The sequence below is a fragment of the Taurulus bubalis genome (genome assembly GCF_910589615.1).
Source record: "Taurulus bubalis genome assembly, chromosome: 7".
In the NCBI taxonomy this organism is placed as follows: domain Eukaryota; kingdom Metazoa; phylum Chordata; class Actinopteri; order Perciformes; family Cottidae; genus Taurulus; species Taurulus bubalis.
Window position 1 is genome coordinate 7,476,307 of NC_136595.1, and position 18,506 is coordinate 7,494,812.

General features: G+C 43.3%; 1 protein-coding gene across 1 annotated transcript in view; it reads left to right on the plus strand.

Annotated features, from left to right (window-relative positions):
* gmds (GDP-mannose 4,6-dehydratase) overlaps window positions 1-18,506 on the plus strand; it is a 138,363-nt gene that overhangs the window by 117,378 nt on the left and 2,479 nt on the right. The gene's annotated exons all lie outside the window — the stretch shown is intronic.

Consider the following 18,506-nt stretch of genomic DNA (forward strand, 5'->3'; position numbering starts at 1 on the left):
CAGTATAAACCAGTGATAAGGGGAAATGTGAGGTAAGGAGAGGCCTTAGCGTTCTGACAGTTTGCAGCGTTGATGGATTGAGGTGAATGTTTGAACACCAGACAGACATAAAGGAGCAAATGGCTTTCATGAGCAGGAAGATTTATCCATTGAACAAGCTTTGTGGAGCTCCTCCAGCTGAATTTATGGCACTTGACACACGAAACGGCTATCAGTGCAGCGTTTGGATGTTTGGCAGCGCTTCACGGTACTTTCACAAAGGGAGCATGAAATATTAGCATTATTTTAAAAGGTTTCCGTATATTTGGGAGGAATTGGGTGTCCTTTTCCAAGACGGTTCCCAGTAAAGCCATTCGCTGTTCCCTCACCTGGAATTCTGCTGTCTGGAAAGATCGCTGACAGCTGGGCGCTCTGCTGCTGCGGACGGAAAACGATGAAAGGTTGTAGAAAACGGTCGCACGTTTAAATTCAATTCCAGCGTTTTTAACCAGTTTCCATAAATATTTGAATAGGTTTTTTTAATGAATCACAAGCCGAAAACCTTTCAAATTAAAATCCACTAAAATAAATAGTGGACTAAGTCCAGATTGCTAAGGTTTTGCCCTTCGTCCTTTCATATTGAATATATGTTAGTATCGAGTCATATTGAGTCTCAATATGATGTTTAGATTTTTCCATCCAATCATTTTATCACTTGAGACAGAGAGGAACGTTAATCTGGATCTGTTGGATCCGTATTTAAGTTTAAAGTTTTAAATCAACAGCCAGGGAAATGTGACCGATCAGACTGTTCAGCATTATTAACCCAAATGAGTTCCTCTCACCTTGCAAGGCACAAGACATTCATTGTCTTTTCTTTCAACGCTTTATTGCTCCAGATTTACTTGTCCTGCTGGAAGTAGAACCATCAGTGAACTTGCACTGATGTGGTTTGCCGACGTTTGATTGGCTGTTTTCCTTTTTACTTGTATGGTGTCCCATAAAGAGGCATCAGATGTGTGTGCATCAATCAGCAGAGACTCATTGAACCCACTAACACCATGCATTAGAATATCTAAATAGGAGTTAATCTGATGACGTTGACTCCTAGTATTACGTCGTCCCCCTCCTCTCCTTTGTGCAGGATTGCATATTTCCACCCACCTTGTTGTTGTATGTGGATTGGAAACACAATTGCATTGACACTTGTGGTCAATGTGGTCACAATGGGTCCCTGACCACCTCCGGACGCGGTTTGGCCAATCGGATCACAATCCATCCTCAATGCGTTTCGGGTGCATTTCCACCTCAACTTTCAAGTGGTCACCCAAAAAACTAATTTAATGAAAGCGGTATGTTTTGACTCCTACTCGACTTGACTTTGTTAACTCCTGCATTACATCCTGGTTATGTTTTTACACAGTGGGATGGTTAAAAATAAAGAAAAATGGAAATGAAATGGGTTTTATGCAGCTGATATTGATCAATAACATTATAGGTCCCGGAAACGATTCTCGGACTGTTTCTTTAAATCTGCCGCTGAGCCATGAAGGTGTTTGAAGTAGTGCGGGATTTGATGCCTTGCCCTCTACTATGCCTGTACTCACATTTCCATATAGGCCCGCATATCTTATGAGTGCCACTTCCTCTTCCGTCCAACTATCACTCGCTTCTCATGAAGCCTTGCTCTCTTTCCCTCCCTCTCTATTCAGTGCAATTAAATGACGCTTTATTAAAATGACATTTTGTGTGTGACGAAATGATCACCTGTCACATTCAGTGACGGTAAGCTCTTGCTCTTTTGTCTGATTCTCAAACTGTAATTAAAAGGAATTAGGAAACCACAACATGAGTTGTGTTAAGGGAGAGCATACTTAAGCGAGGTTTGGGTGCGGTTTTCTGTCGTATAGAAGCTATGATTTTGAGCACTGCTCTGCTGTCAGCCATGTGTATATCATACTAAGTGGCCGGTCTGACTCGTATTATTTTTCTCCGAATCGGCCACATGTATACGGTTGCAAAGTGGAAGGAGCCGCTGGTGACAGGAGCATTTTTCACCGCTGTGAATTCCCACTTCAACGTTGATATCCTTAACTTGGAGACACGGGAATCTCCTCGTCGCTTTAGGTTTTTATGTTTAAATGTAAAAAAAAATCATTATTTCAGCTGTGTCTCTGAGAAATCATGTTTTTTTTTCTGAGTTTCTCTAAAAACTTCAACCTCAGACAAAACTGCTATGGAGAGGAAGCCAATCAGAGGTTTGTATTAGAGCTGTAAATTCAAAACACAGAGCCATAGTCACCAAAAGTCAGCCAGAATCCCCAAATGAGCTGAATGTTATGTTAAGTTTGTATTGATTTACCTTTGACTTGGTTAAAAAAGGTTATATGCATATACAGTGCAGAGCCAAAATTAAAAAGATGTAGCAGGATTATAGAAAAACATAGTGTTACAAAATGTGCAGCGGAGAAGTGGTAGTATTGTATTTGTATTAGACTATTTTCTAATTTCCTCCCTTTTTTTTATACAGAAATGCAAGTATCAACTTTGCACCAAAGGCTCTCAAGGATCTTTAAAAGTTCAGCTTTTTAAAAGCCTCCGGGTACAGATTAAGTTCCTGCAGTGGAAAAGGGCTAATTGTGCAGAATATGAGCAGGAACTTTACTTGTGGGAACCCTGGGTGCCCAAAATATATCCTGCTACATTGCATTATTATTGTAAAATGGTTGGATTCCAATGCGGGAGGTCATCGCGGGCTCAGCGTTACCTCCCAGTAACCCGATCCCCTGCAGCAGTAAAATACAGACTTTAACCGGCGTGTAACAGAGACACGCCAACACAATGACACAAAGAGGCCAGCAGTGTTTTAAACATGTTTTTAACCATGTCCACGTCTTTGTGTGAGTGGTCCCTGAGATCAGAGAGCTGTCTGTCAAGGGGACACTAAAAAGGGTGTGGGGGTGTGGGAGAGAAGACGGAGGGTTTCCGACGGATACCACTCCCTCGCCACGCGTGAACTGATGTGAATTTAGGTGACGGGAGGCTTTAACCCCTGGGAAAGGATCTGTAAGCGGGAAAAGGGACAGAGAGGGCTGAAAAATGGGATTGACCCTTAACCCCCTGAGTCTGTAATGTGATCCTGGTATCTCTATTGTGGAGGGAGAGGGGTGTGGAGGAGGTCACCGGGGGAAAGGGAAGGTAGCAGCTACGCCGTGCTGCTGATTAGAACTTCCTGTGGTCAGCCACAGAGCCACAGCTTGGAAATACACACACACACACACACACACATATAGAGGCAGAGGTGCATTTTAGACAAACAGTAACTTGAAATGAGTTTAGAGAAAAATCTGCTTTTTGAAAACCATTTAAAACTGCAGTTTGAATTACAACATATGTCATGTTAGACCTTCTACAAACGAGCCAAATATTGCGTAATCTGGGAACATTTGCAAAGCCAAGCCTATCAAGCCACCACAAACTATCTGACCTTAAAACAAACACAAGACTTTTGAAATACATCATTTTTTTTTGCTGCTTTTCAAAAAGAGCTGGGAAGTGAACCTGGAGCTTTATGCTGCACGTGGCAGTAAAACCTGAAAACATTCTGACAAAAATATAAGACTCAACTTGTTGCAAGACATTTCTATGATTAGGTGTCTTTTTTCCTAATTCTAGTGCAGCAACCTCACCTGCAGTCAGTCAGATGAGTCATCTTGAGACATCTTGGAAGATGCCATTATGTAAATTGCTGCAACGCTCTCCAACCTGCTACCCCGTACGTTATTTCGTTTACATGTGAATAGTTTATTTTCTCTCTTGACATTTTATTGCTTCAAGATTCCATGAAATATAAAAATGTGAAGCAGCTTATCTCCAGAGGACACTGATTCTGAAGAGAGCGAGCGCCACTGATATCAACAGCATGCAAAACGACACGGGGATGTTGCGTAATCGCTAACCTATTAGGATTTGAATATGCCAGGGGAGGAGGACATGATTTATTTTTTGGATGCACAAATCTTCCCCTCTGCAGCTCTGACTTTGAGGAGAGGGACCTTTTATTTCGCTGTTGCAGTTTCACACACAGTCAAAACAGTCTTCAAATTGAGACTAAAAGCTTGGAAAAAGAAGCTGGAATATCTCCATTAGCGTCATGTTGTTTTCTCTCGATTCAACAAAACTCTTTTTCTTTTTTTTTTTTTCTTTTTTAAAAAACGTTCAGGCTCAATAATAGACAAAACTGCTTGACAAATACTGCGACACTGTAGTCTGCAGCGTTTGTTCATTTTTGTAAAATCTTGTACAAAGATGTTCCTGCATGCTAATTAACCACTCAACTTTTACTAGTGTGGAGAGGTTGGCCTCTCAGGGGCAGAAACCGTTTTGATTTATTATTATTTAATTGAACTATAATTAATGCAATGAAAAGCCTGGCCTCAACTCAACCCTGCGTTGTGTAACACCATAGGTTGAGAATGCAAACTAGCGTAGAGTGCTGGGCTTCTTAACCCGGGCCGTTCGTGCAGGAGCTTTAGTCTGCTTGTAGGAGAAAGAGAGATTGTGGATTGTGTGTGTCTGGCAGTTTGGTATTTCCTGAAGGAGTTTCCTCCTACCGTCGGAGCGGAACCACCCTGGGGCCCTCAGCAGTCCAACACACAGACTGACCCGGTACTGCTGCCAGAGAGAAACGGGGAGACACGGCAGCAGTGTGGAGCCACATTAGATATGAAGGTGTACGAGTATAAAGGGGCATTGATAAAGATGGTGACACACAGTGGAGTAGGTTGTTATAAAGGCAGGAACGCCTGGGCTCGCCGAGCGAAGGCAGCGTCTCCGGTTCTGCTTCAGGCTGTCGCCGGCTATCCGAGGCGGTCTGAGGGTCTGGTCGTTTCTGCCTCCATTTGCATACGACGCAGTTATTGGTACCGCGGTGTGAGGGATCGGTGTGTCTTCGGCACCTTTATAGTAGTGCGCTGGCCCAGAGATAGCGAGGGAGCACCGAGGACCGCCAGGATTCCTGCGCTATCAGCCAGCCTGACTCGGCGCTGGGCCTGACGAGAGAAACCTGCCAGACGAGGTGGAAAGAGAGAGGGAGAGAGCCTTGTTGACAGGGTGAGGGAGAAAAGGGTGAGCAATCTCAGCCTGCGTCTTTGCCCCCTAGTCCCAGCTGGAGTTGATTACCCAGAGTTCTCCCCTGAGCGACTTCGGGGAACACGGCCGGTGGACTGTCAGATGGGAGCGAATGGGAGGGGACTGGGCCGCGATTCAGACCTCAACCCCTTGGCTGAACTTGGACCAGTGCTGTGCTTCACCGCGCTGAGATTTTTATAAGTGATGCTGTTTTCTGTTTTGAATGTTGGGCTCTAATGTGAGGATTATGAGACAGAGAATAAAAATGAATCATTCTTACAAATGTAGTTTAGTTCCTGAAGGGTTTATCTGGTTCTGTATGCAGCTTTTTTGAACATCAGTGTTTAGACTACATTTCCCATAATGCCTGCTGCTCCCTACCCCAATAATAATGTTATTACATGATCCCCCTCGTCCGGGCAACATGGATAATATCTTCCATCAGGAAATAGATTTTGCAATACCAATACGCAGCAAATTACGATGCTGGGAAATGTTCATTTAAAGTTGGAATGTCCGTGTAAATACTCGAAAACGAAGGTTGTTCCAACACTCTTGTCAGTGCAATACTGCCGGATAGAGTCCTGATCATTGATGTGCAACAAGGGAAAGGAATAAAAACTGTGGAGACCAAACCACTTACAAATATGTGTTGCCTCAGTATATCATCATTCCACCCAACCCTGCACTTTTAAGAAAAGCTGCTAGCTTCACACTGTTGTGCAGGGAAACAAGCTCACATTGCAAAACAATAGCACTAAATCCAGCGTTCTGACATTTGAAAAACCAGGAAAAAAATACAGTTCTGCATTGAACTCATGAAATCCTTCTTTATTTACTGTCATGCTTTTTACTGAAGCGTCAGTTCTGTCAGGATATTACTCAGATACTGGAACGTGGCACCTATCATGTTTACGAAACTGATAAACATAAGTAGTTTTAAATATGAAATGATGCAAACGACCAATACAATCAATTTTCTAATGAAGACAATCTCCCTAGAGAATGATTAAATGAAGGCAGTATGGGCAGAAAGTGTTCAGATTGGTCTGCTTTACACAGATTGAGGTTAGTTACTAGTGAATAAAAAGCTCTATTTAAATACAGCTGAAGAAGAAGAATACTGCAACTGTTGCTTATGATAACATGTCAATCTGCCTGGGTTGAATTTATGGTCATTTGAATTACCTTTTGATAATTTTTTTAGGATGCTGTAATATTTGCGACGCCTACTACTGAATATATGAAACGATGTCCACTAAAGATGATGTCATCCCTCTGGTGTCTTCATTGTGATCAGCGACAGAAGGAGAAAACGTAAGCAGAGCCGAGAGTTTGAGAATGACAGGAAAGGCAGGAAGGAAGGAGAGGAAAGGAGGAAAGTGAGCGAGGGATGGAGGTGTAGCACCGGCTCAGAGCGAGTCGCTGAGATTTTAATGTGTGTGTGTGTGTGTGTGTCTGTGTGTGTGTGTGTCCCTTAGAGCGGTGTGTTTATAAATCACAGAGTCAAGCAGTGTGTGTCTTGCAGGGCCGGTGTTTCCTGCAGTGTAATCTGAGTCTCTGGTGGAATGTGTGAACCACATCCGACTCCACTCCACTCGAGCCCCCGACTCACTCAATATCCCACTGTAAACAAGCCGGCTCTGCCAGGGTTTCTGGAACCGGACAGGTAGATTCACTATACCTCCCCAAAAATAACAGAATACAGGAAATGCTTCAAAATAAAAGCGCATCGGGTTGAGCAGTCAGTTAAAGTAGGTGCTGGAAGGTGATATCGAACTGTGACTTTCATTCACCGCGTTTTCTGCAGTGAACTTCCAGCTCTATGACTTTTTAATTGTGTGTGTGTTTGTGTGTGTGTGTGCGCGCGTGTGTGTGTCTGTGTGTGTGTGTGTGTGTGTGTGTGTGTGTGAGGTTTAGACTCAGAGGTTAATTGTAGTGTGACCTCTCTAATGTCTTTCCCTGGCTTCTTATCTTGATTGGGTAATTAATTCTGGGGCTGCTCCCTTCAGTCGCCCCAGTATTCACACACTCATATGACACACACACACACACACACTCTCCTGAACTCAGGAGCCCCCACATTCCTGTAACCCTAAGGCTGCTCCGTCGCAATACTTTTCCTCTCCTTCTCTCTCTCCCCCACCTCTTTCCTCCCTCTCTCTCCCACTCTCTGGCTCTTGCTCAATTTATTTCTATTTCTCACTCAATCATTCTCGGAGCTCGTTTGTCCGTACTGTGCCCCCCCCCCCCCCCCCCCCACCCCCCTCTCCTCCTGCTCCTCCTCCCCCCTCCACCACTGCTGCAGCTGTGGTGGAGGAGGAAATATTCATATATTTTACTTACTCAAAACTCGTGGCACCAGAATGTAAAAGCGCTAGTAAAAGTCCTGCAATAAAATTGTGAAAAGAAAAAGTCTTAGATTGAATTGGGCAATAAACACAAGCATACAATTAGACAGGTTGTAAACAACTGTAGTTGGATTATCTAAACCACTGTCGATGGTAAAACAGAAAGGGAGCGCTCCCACATCGTCACTAATGGCACCTCATGAGCACAATAAAACTGGAAATGTGGCACAGTGGCAATTATGGTGGTTCAACCGGTCTGTGATTTATGTTTCCCACAAACAGATTACCTTACCCTAACTTCCCATTTAACTGACTAATTCACTTCCTCTAATTTCTGCCTCACCTATTTCATATTGTATTTTGTTGTTTAATAAAGTACCGTTCTTAATTTATTTTTAGATCTTCACATGAAACATATTTCAATACCAAGTATCTGGTAATCACAATTGTTGTGGAGTTTAAAGTACAACATTTACCTGTGAAATGAAGTATAACACGGAAATGGAAACACTTTAAAGCACGAGTGTGTTCAGTTGCATTCCGCTCTCTCACCTCCCCGCTTCGAGGTTTTCTGGGATTTTGGAGCATTGCTCTGTCTGCAGGACGGAGCGACCACTTCCTCTACGCAACAGACAGCTCACTGTTTTTCTCCCGGCTTTATCACTCTATCACCAGCCAACAGACATAGAAAGAGAGAGTCAGAGAGAGAGAGAGAGAGAGAGAGAGAGGCACACTCACACTCTCTCCGGTCCTGGCTCTCCCTGTTTGGGCACGATGAGAACGGCAGATTATTGGGACTGATAAAACGAGGAATGCTGCTTGGAGAGGAAACGCCGTTCTGGAGGAGATGTAGCCTATAGAGGACTGTTCCCTCCTCCCCCATGTGTCCCCCCCCCCCCAAACACCAACACCAACACCGGGCTTTTCCTCCCCCTGTCCCGCTCCACGCCGGTGTGGCAGGATAGAGACGGCAGAGGGAAGAAGGGAAGTGAGCAGGGATTGAAATCCATTGACCCAGGACCGATGGGCATGCCCAGTCAAGCCTCCCTCTTCCTCCCGTTTGCCGTCTTTATACCGGCTGCTTCTACCCTCTTTCTATTCAACAATGAGATGCTTAAGCCCCGACTGTCTAGCAATGTCGCTGCGGAAACAAAGAGAGACCCACTTTCCAGAGAAGAAAAGGTCCCCAGGATAATAGTTTGGGAGAAGTGCGGAGATTAGAGGAACGCACATTTAATCTGTTTGTGAGTTTAACATTGTTTTCAATATGAATCCGCTCGAGTTTGATCATTTTCTAGGAATCTTAAAGGCTCAATTTGTTGCGAAAAGGATGTTTAAGAAGGACGTTTTTGAAGTAAGCGATGCAGCCGTTTGTTTGGATTATGTAAATTAGATTATCACCAATATTTGAAGTTTTAATGCTTTAGCCTTTGAGGAAATGTTCTGTCAAGCCAATGATGGACATTTTCTGTTCTTTTATTGTTTAATGTTAATAGAAAACAAGACAAAGTTAGATGAAAAACTTGTTAAAAAACTGTTAATTGTCTCACGGACCTTTAGAGTTGTCCTGCAACCCCTGACCTTTTTCTTTATTTTTTATACATCAACAAAAATAGTAGAAACAAAAGATGCTAAAGAGAAGAAAAATCTATATTGGAGACACTCATCAGAACCCAAACCTACTGTATTTTAAATTTCTGAAAAATATAAAATAGTGTAATGCTTTGATCACGTCTTTCACATTACTGCTTGATCCACACTGTGTTTGGAGCGTTTGAATATATATATATATATATATATATATATATATATATATATATATATATATATATATACACACAACAAAGCAGTCCTCTACACGCTGAGCGATGTAGAGAATGAGGGATGTCAGCTGAGGTTAAAAGAGCGAGAGACTAATAAATAGTGTGTTGGGAGCTGAGAGACGCAGACGGCACATTTGGTGTGGAACCACCTCGCTTAACCCCGACACCGCAGAGGTGTGTGTGTGTGTGTGTGTGTGTGTGTGTGTGTGTGTGTGTGTGTGTGTGTGTGTGTGTGCAATGACAATAAAGTTGAATCTGCACAGAGTACTAGGACAACGACATTTAGTTTTGCATCTGACCAGAAGTGCAAAAAGAACAGTGAAAGATATTAAATGCAAAATACATACAGTATCATCAATATCTGTCCACATTTTTCTCCTGGATTTTGAAAATAATTCTAATCGCCAGTACTTTGACTCATCTTGCAATCGCGGTATGATATTGGAGGGAACGGTAATTTGCACCAAACAAAGATGATTTCGTAAGTCTGTGGAATATGATGTGTATTCCATGAAATGTCTGCAGCATCGCAATATTTAATTTAAAATGGAGATTTGAACGACATTTCGCTTTTAACAAATGTTATGCCTCCTGTAGTGCAAAATTGCTGTATAGGTCTTATTGCTAATCCAGATTTACTATATTTTGGAGAAAACTAACATATTTGTGTAGTTTATTGTAGTTCAACCACAGCTTTACAAGGTTCCTCTGCAACCTCAGCAATCAAACAGGATGTCAAACAGGTCCAGTGTACCCCAGTGATCTAACCCAGTGGACCTGACTGGGAATGACTGGTCTCAGTGGGGTCCGTGTTCCAAAGACTCGAGGTTCACAAAAGTATGACTTCTCGTAAAATATATTTGCCGTGTCTTTTGAAAAGCAGCATCTGAAGCGAAGTCACTCCCACATGCAGAGCTCAGTCGGTAGAGACTCATAGTTTTATCATGGACAACAATGGATAACATGCACACACAGGCAATGCATTGAGTAACCATAAAGGGCAATTTGGTGTCAGTCTGCAGAACAATAAAAAGATCAAACAAAAATACGTATAATAAGTCTTGGAATGCCCTCTTCTAAAGTATGTTTTTTAGCCATGTTAGCATTGATTCTGGTGAGAAAGTTGTTATTTTCATTCACTGGAGTGGATGAAAATGATCTAGCTAAATGCGGAGGCTGGGTGTCAAAGCCCAGACAGACCAGACAGATTACACAACAATTAAGATAAGACGGGATGACATTTTCCTCTCTCGCTCTCTCTCTCTCTCTCGCTCTCGCTCTCTCTCTCTCTCTCTCTCTCTTTCTTTCTGTAGTATGATGGTAAAGAATGTCGTTCAAAGATTAAAGAAGGGACATTATGTTCGCCTTTGATGTCCCCGGAAATATGAAACGCTCAGAGGCTGATAGAAAAAAACACTCATCTCTCTCTCACACACACACACACACACACACACACACACACACACACACACACACACACACACACACACACACACACACACACACACACACACACACACAGGGCTCTGCTTCACCCAAACTATATTATACAAATGCGCAAACAGACTAAACACACATTTCACTTTTCACTGGAAATGACTTAACACAGTTTTATTTTGACCTCAGTGTAAGTGAACAGTCACCTGAATCCCCCCCCCCACCTCCCTTCCCTCTCTCCCTCCCTCCCTCCGTCTCTCACTCTCTCAGTCTGCAACTTTCTGCTGACTCCAGGAATTATGATCTGTTTCCCGTCCGCAGGAATAATAGAATACAGGAGGAGGGGGGGTCGGCAACAGCTTAGTGGAACAGTAGTGAGGAGTCCAGCTCCACTGTGGTTACACTGTGGGCGTGTGTGTGTGTGTGTGTATGAGTGTGTGTGTGTGTGTGTGTGTGTGTGTGTGTGTGTGTGTGTGTGTGTGTGTGTGTCTGCAAATGTGTTTATATCCAGATGTGCAAATGTGAGATATTTTCCTCTTCATTTCCATAAACTTCACACATTAAAAGACTATATCCTTGGACACGCACACACAGAGCAACTCAAATCTGAAGCTTGATTAACGGCCGTAAATCGACGCCCTCCTCCCGCTATCTTGACAGTAAACGCCTCACGTATGCAACCGCGCGACGGGCTGCGGATCTCTCCCAACGCCAGAGCCTTCTGGGCACTTAACACTATCGGCAGTTAGATCCAGCCGCTCGAGTGTGTTTGGAGTGTGTGTGGAGTGTGTCCTCAGCCGCGTAAATATTTATCACACGGCTCCCCCAGGAATTTTAATGAGCACTGATGGAGAGCAATCAACACAGCGCAGCCCAGAGGAGGCGAAGCGTAGTGGAAGTCTGCGATGTGAGGTTCTGTCTTTTAAATATCACAAGTTTACTGTTTTCCTGTGGAGATTCACACTTTCCTGCTTTTCTGCTAATTGTTTCCTGTGCGCGTGTGTGTGTGTGTGTGTGTGTGTGTGTGTGTGTGTGTGTGTGTGTGTGTGGTATAGTGTACATACTCATCAGGGTGACAGGGCCACCCTTTAGAGGTCACTCAACACATTGTGTGCAGGCCAAGCTGCATGGGGAGTCAGGGAAGGAAACCTGAGCTATAACTCACGCAGCTCTCTCTCTTTCTCTTTCTCACTCAGTCTCACTCACACACACACACACACACACTCACACACACAGGACCTGACCTTTGACCTCTGGCTGGGAGTGGCTACTAACTTTCTTGGTTTTCTAAAGACGCAGCATCTCACAATTCATCTCTGTGTATTCCAGTGGTACTTTATTAACTTGATGAAAAAATCAACATGGAATCTGTGATTTGTGTTGCCAAAGTATGTTAACACACACGCGGAGACACAAACAGTTAACCTCTCCAACCCCAATCATCACAAATCAAAATCCAACCCACAGAACGTAGTTTAACATTCCAGTGCGATGCCAGGATTTCTTAAAACGCCAAATAAATCGGGCTAATTGTAGGAATGATTCCATCTGATGGAACGGTGCAGCTGTAAAAAACCCGGCTTTACATATTTCACTCACCGTGAAACATCATATAGTGTCAATGAAGCGCTCGTTATTGTCCTGAGGAAATGTAAGAGAAAAACATCAATGAGCTTTAATAGCATGATGTATATACATATTGCCACTGCAATCCAAAAATATGAATACAAAAGCAGTATGATGCATTAATAAAATAAATGTCACTGTTGGTTTATGGCCCATATTAACTGTCAAAGCCTATTGTACGGTTTGCAGTGCCCTGTATTTATAATAATTCAGAATGTTTTCGAAAGAGACAACCAATGGTATGCACACCACCACAGAAGTCTCTTATTTCCTCCTCCAGCTAAAACTGGGGGCCTTTTGTGCTTTCAAGTAAGTGGAGGCGATGCTGGTGGAGGTGCGTTAGAAATTGACCAGTGACAGATTTGTGGCTCTGAGTCTGAACAACTAGGAACAATGAAGCTCTCTCTTAAAGCTTCTTTCTTTTCCCCCCACCTGCACACACTATACCAGCCTACACACACTATACCAGTCTACACACACTATACCAGCCTACACACACTATACCAGCCTACACACACCTGGTCGCAGGGTGAAAGCAGCCGCCTCCATGTCCCTCCAGACGGGCAGCAGTTAAAGTTCTGGAGGGAGAAGAGATCTTTCATGTCCCCATCGCTCCCGTAATAGCATCGTTGTCATCCTGGGTATTAAAAGCTTGGGATGAGGGTTGAGTTCTTCCATCAAAACCCCAGCGAGGTCGAGGTCAGAACCTCTGGGTCTGGCCGGAACATCTGGGTCTGCTGCGGGACATGGAGAGCGTGGGCTCCAGACTCTCACAGCACTCTCTGCCGCTGTATCTGATTTTCTTTGAAGTCTCTGTATTCGCAGCCTCATGTCCACTACTGTACAAATACCAGAGACGCTACTGGACTTCCAAAACCACATCATAGTCTCCCAGCATGCACCCCTCAGAGAGAGAGAGAGAGAGAGAGAAGAGAGAGAAGAGATGTTTTCTCAAGAACGTTTGATGTGTCTCCCGTAAGTAGTTGGGATTCCAGTAGGGGAAAAGTTATATGATGAACATTTAGCATTTTTTGCTACCTCTCCCAATATACAAGCACTGTAGGTGTGTGTGCGTCTGTGTGTGTTTGCGTGCATGTGTGTGTGTGTCACACGCTGCTACATGTTTGTGTGCGTGCCCTTATGTGTTCGGAGGTCAGCCCCGGTGTGCTGTGTGATTTATTGAAAGGCCTTGCAGTGATACCAGAATTCCTTTGCGTTAAATGCCTTCCCTGAGTGCCTTTTACTGCCTGTGTGCTTTATGAACCATGATCACACTCTATTCGTCTCTCACTTTTACATTTCTAAAGATTATTTTTTATGGCGTCTCGTCTTTATTAGAGTGGAACGTGTCAGGAAAAAAGGCAAGAAGAGAGAGATGGGAAATGATAGGCCATGTGGTTGGCGAGCATACACTGAAGTTTAGCATCAGAGCTGGAGGGAAAAAAAACATTTTTCATGTCTGAGCTTGAGATTGTATCATCAAGGTTATGGCAATAACAGCCCTTTGTAATAGGTCAGCCCTCCACCCCGCTTCCAGCTTCTGATCAAACTAAATATCAGCCAGTACTTCATACTAAATGGAAGCATAACCCATGTCAGCATTTTTTCTTACCTAGTGCCACATACTGTCAGGATGACATTCTTTGTCAATGCCTTCCAAAACCAGTAACCATATAAAAAACTATTTGGTTAACTTCCAGTACAAGTCACAGTTAGATAGTCGTCCTCCTCCCTCAGACGTTTTCCAGTCAGAAGGTTATGCTACTTCTGTCTTCTGCCCAAAGTGAAATGTTGCATGGCCACAGGAGATCCTTTTCAGATTAGCGTAAACAAATATAGATATATTGTATTTGAACAAATTATCAGTGCTGTTGTATTTCATGTGAGGATAGAATTATTGGTTTATCTTGGCTGAAATGGCGATTTTACTGTCCACAAAAGAAGGAAAAAAAGTAAAATATGGATTTAAAAAGCCAAGAACACCCGATATCACCAACCACCACGAGAACATCCATTGAGTAACAGATGTTGGTGGAGCAGCGGCCAGCAGCGCTCATGTGACCCTGGTGAGCCACTGGAGCACTACAGAGCCATAAAAGTCTCCTGGTTCATTTGTCAGTTCTACCAATTGGCAAGTGATTCAAAATGAATGTATTCATTGCAAACTAAATGTACGCACGTCTGTACATGACAGTAAAAGGTCATTTAATTACCTGGGAGCATCGCTATAAACCAGCCGATCAGAACTTTTGGTTATTTTGCTATTTCTAAGCTTTGTCTTGAATTAATTTAGCGACTTGAATATTCTTTTTGTTTTTTTGGAACAACCACCGAAGCTAATGGATACTGTCGTATTGAGTTTAATCCTTCTTTTTCAAAAACAAATGCTCATGTGTGCCACCACTCGGCCTGCCCTGAACCCATCAGACACATCATAACAAATAAAACTCTGTTCTCAATTTTTCCAACTTTGGCTCACGTAGGAAAGCATTTGCATGTACGACACATCAGCGCTCGGAGCCTGTGATGCTCACTTAGCGGCCTGTAACACGGTCTCAGATGCTGAGTGGGCGTATAGCTCGTATTGAAATATAATCTCTGAAATGTTTCTAATGCTCACAGGGTGAGGGACACATTTTGTCACGGCTAATCTTCGGCTTTCTGCTTATTGTTATTATCGCTGCTGCATAGTTTCAGACTTGGGCAGAGCGCTGCTTTAAACAGGATATACTAAAACGTTGGGTTTGGTTCAAAATCGCATCCATATGACGATTATATTGTGCCCCCGCATCTGTTAGTAGTTTGTGTTGAATTATTTGCGACATGCTGCGTTTTGGGTGAGTTCACTCGGCCGCAGAACGCTCTTGTTAGCAGTTTGGAGGCAGCTTTTATTCCAGCGAGCCGCACTCTGCAGACGGATCTGTGAGGGTGAGATTGTCTGTCACCTGCAGAAATCCTGGTTGAGAAAGACCAGGCGCCGGATTAGCTTCCTGGATGCTGAACTGTGTGGTCGTGCGCTAAGACGGCAGACTTAGCAGACAAGAGTCTGATTTCAACAGATGTTCTCCTGCCGAGCTCAGATGGAGATTTCAGAGACCAGGCGTGGCTACGTTGACGGTAATACAAGGGACCACTCTTCCCGTTAGCGCTATCATTTTGAAATTGTTCGATATTGGTGCCAATTTCGGTACAAAACGTAACATTTTCTGGGATACTTTAGTTTAAGGAATACAAACTTGTTTTTCTACTAAATCCAATTAACAAAGTCTCCCAGACGTCTCAGTGTTTAATGTCCTAACCACAAGCGGTATTACAAGAACTTTACATGAATAAAAAAAATCTGGACATAATCAAGAAAGATCACAAGAAACAGCAAGCATCTGATGTGAACTTCCAATAGATAACATTATGGTTGACAAACTTAAAAAGTTTGACATATTCAACTTTTAGGCCTATAGCTCATGTCTCCAGGTCTCATTGACTTTTGCTGGTCAGCAAAGAAAGCCATCAGCCGGGAATGTTGCCAGTGGTGGAGTCATTGGTCTACAGTTAAAAACAATGATTTGTATTCTGCTCATGTAACCCTGAACAAAACCATGTGACGCACACAGCTGGAATAATGACATCTCCAAACACGAGATGTATCAAGACAGCATCGTTGTATTGGTTGCCGATGCAAATTCACTAGTGAGAGTTCGGCAAAGGGAAAACTTTTCTCTGAGAGTCTGCTGGAACCAATTGGAGCTCAACTGAAAACAGGAAACACATTTTTGAGTGTGTCAGCTGCTCTGGCTTCAGTTGCAGTGAATGAAAGATGGATGGCACCTTGACCAAGGCTGTACACACAGCAGGTAGCTGAAGGTCACTGCATGGATTGGAGGGAGGGTTCTCCTGCTGGGGGTCTTCTCTCGAGGTGTTCTTTCACTCGTCACGTCAGCTTTTGGCATCAACCACAGAGGTAAGTGGAGGTAGTCGCAGTGATGTCATCTATTGATTTGTGGGGTGCCATTTTGAAGGCTAGACGGCATTTTGGCCGTCGCCATTTTGGTTTTGTCAATCAAAACGTCTAAGCCACAACCTAAAGCGTACTCTACTTTATGGACTATTTTATTTCATTCTCTAAATGGGAGCATAACTTACTCGACGCTCTATTGACTTAAAACTGGTGATTTTAGTAAGGAATCAAGTGAGCGGTAGAGACCTTTTCTCATAGACTTCTATACAATCAGACTTCTTTTTGCCACTCAGGGCCTGACTGCAATAAGACTGACTGCAAGTTGAAGGCCCTTCCGCATGACCTCGCTCTTCAGACCCAGAGGTTGCGGCCGGACATTTACGTCAAAGCTTGGCGTTTGTTTCAGTTCATTAGATTTGCATATGCACATAGACAGAAACTAAACCAAACGCTACTTCAGGGTCTTTTTTTTTCTCCAAAACTCTGCAGCACGCCAGCTTTCTTGCATTTGTTTTCCTTTCCTTTTTCTGGCACTGGCCTCTGACAGGCTCAGACCAGATAAGACCCGCCCTCTTTGCATTGAGCAACCAATCAACAAGCGGCATTGACGCACAGATATTAAACCGGGTTTATTTAAAAAAAGAACTGTACATTTTGATGATGTCTAACACTTGACTTCAGACCGGCTTCAGTGTTCGTGACGAGACCAGTGGATGTTTCTTTTATGCCAGCTTCGAAAATGTTCTCCATTACAAACCCTCATCAACATAATTATAAAGCAAGTGGATTATTTCATGTAATTGCCGAGTAAGTCGCCCTATAATAATTACATTCAGCCCCATGATAAATTATGTCTCGTTGCTGCAGGTAATTAGTCTGAAAATGTTTCCAGTTATGGCTTCAGAGCCAAAAATGGATGTGAGTATAGTACAGAGAGAAAGAGCTGCTTGTGCTGCCGTTACAGACGGAGGGGAGAAAAGGGCCCGTGGCTTTCATCTGCTGGGCTGCATGTGCACCACGGGATGCCGAAAATAAAAACACCCTGAACTGAACCAGGTTTTCAGTGTCGCGGACTGAATCAGCCTGTACTTGTTCTCCGCGTGTGAGTAATCAGAAGAGTGATTCAGCGCCGTGGAGCCTCTCTGAGATGTGGGTCCCTGCTCTCTGAACGGCTGAACTATGCCACTGTGAGCGTTCCTCTGTAATAAGAGCGCCCAGAAAATACATTATCAAGAGGTTCAACGTCAGATAAAAAAAAAACACTGCTCTCTTTTTTCGCTCTAGCCTGACGTCTGTGTACTTCTGGGCTGTTTGTCACGGATTGGGGTCAGCATATTGGTTCCAAATAATGGAAATGTTTTGACACAGCACCCAAAATGCGGCTCCACTTTGTGGCGACCGTGTGGGGGAGAACCCTCTTCCTGTTTCGACATGATGATGGACTGGGTCAGGTCCATAAATAGAATAGAAAGTCTTTCTTGTCATTGTACAGAATACAATGGAATTAGGAGCACTAGTCCTGATCAGTGCAATTAGGACAAACAGGAAAAATACCACAAAAAACAACTTGTATCCATAGCCGACAAGACGGGCTCTAAAATAAACAGTGAAATTAATAGTTGCAATAGGATGAATATAATGATTTTTACTAGAATAAATGCAGGTGTGGCCTTCTAAAAGAGTCATCCTATAAGTGTGTCTACATTTTCTATGGAAGAACTTCCCAGAGTGTACACGCATTCGATTAGATTAGATAGACTTTATTTTCCTCTTCATGGTTCTTTGGCTTTTCCCAAGTACAGTGAAGGTACACACATGCACATAACAAATAAATCAACTTAAACGCTCTCGTGGCCGAATTTAAGCAAATTCCTGCATCCGGGCTTCAAAATCTTGAAGAAAGATTTCCCAGAAGTGTGGAGGCTATTATAGCAGCTATTAATGTCAATGGTTTGGGAATGAGATGCTCAACAATCGCATGCAAGGGAAATGCCTGGGTGTCCACATACTTTTGGCGATATAGTTTATATAAAAACAACCTCCATGCAGAAGGAAAACAACAAAGACGGAAAGGGGAAGACCACCACGCGTTTCTGGAGAAAGCACCAAAGCCACGACTGTTAAAGATTACAAGAAAAAACAATCTTTAAAAGAAAGACAAATAGAAGTCTTTGTTGACTTTTCAACACAAGGTTTTCTCGCAGT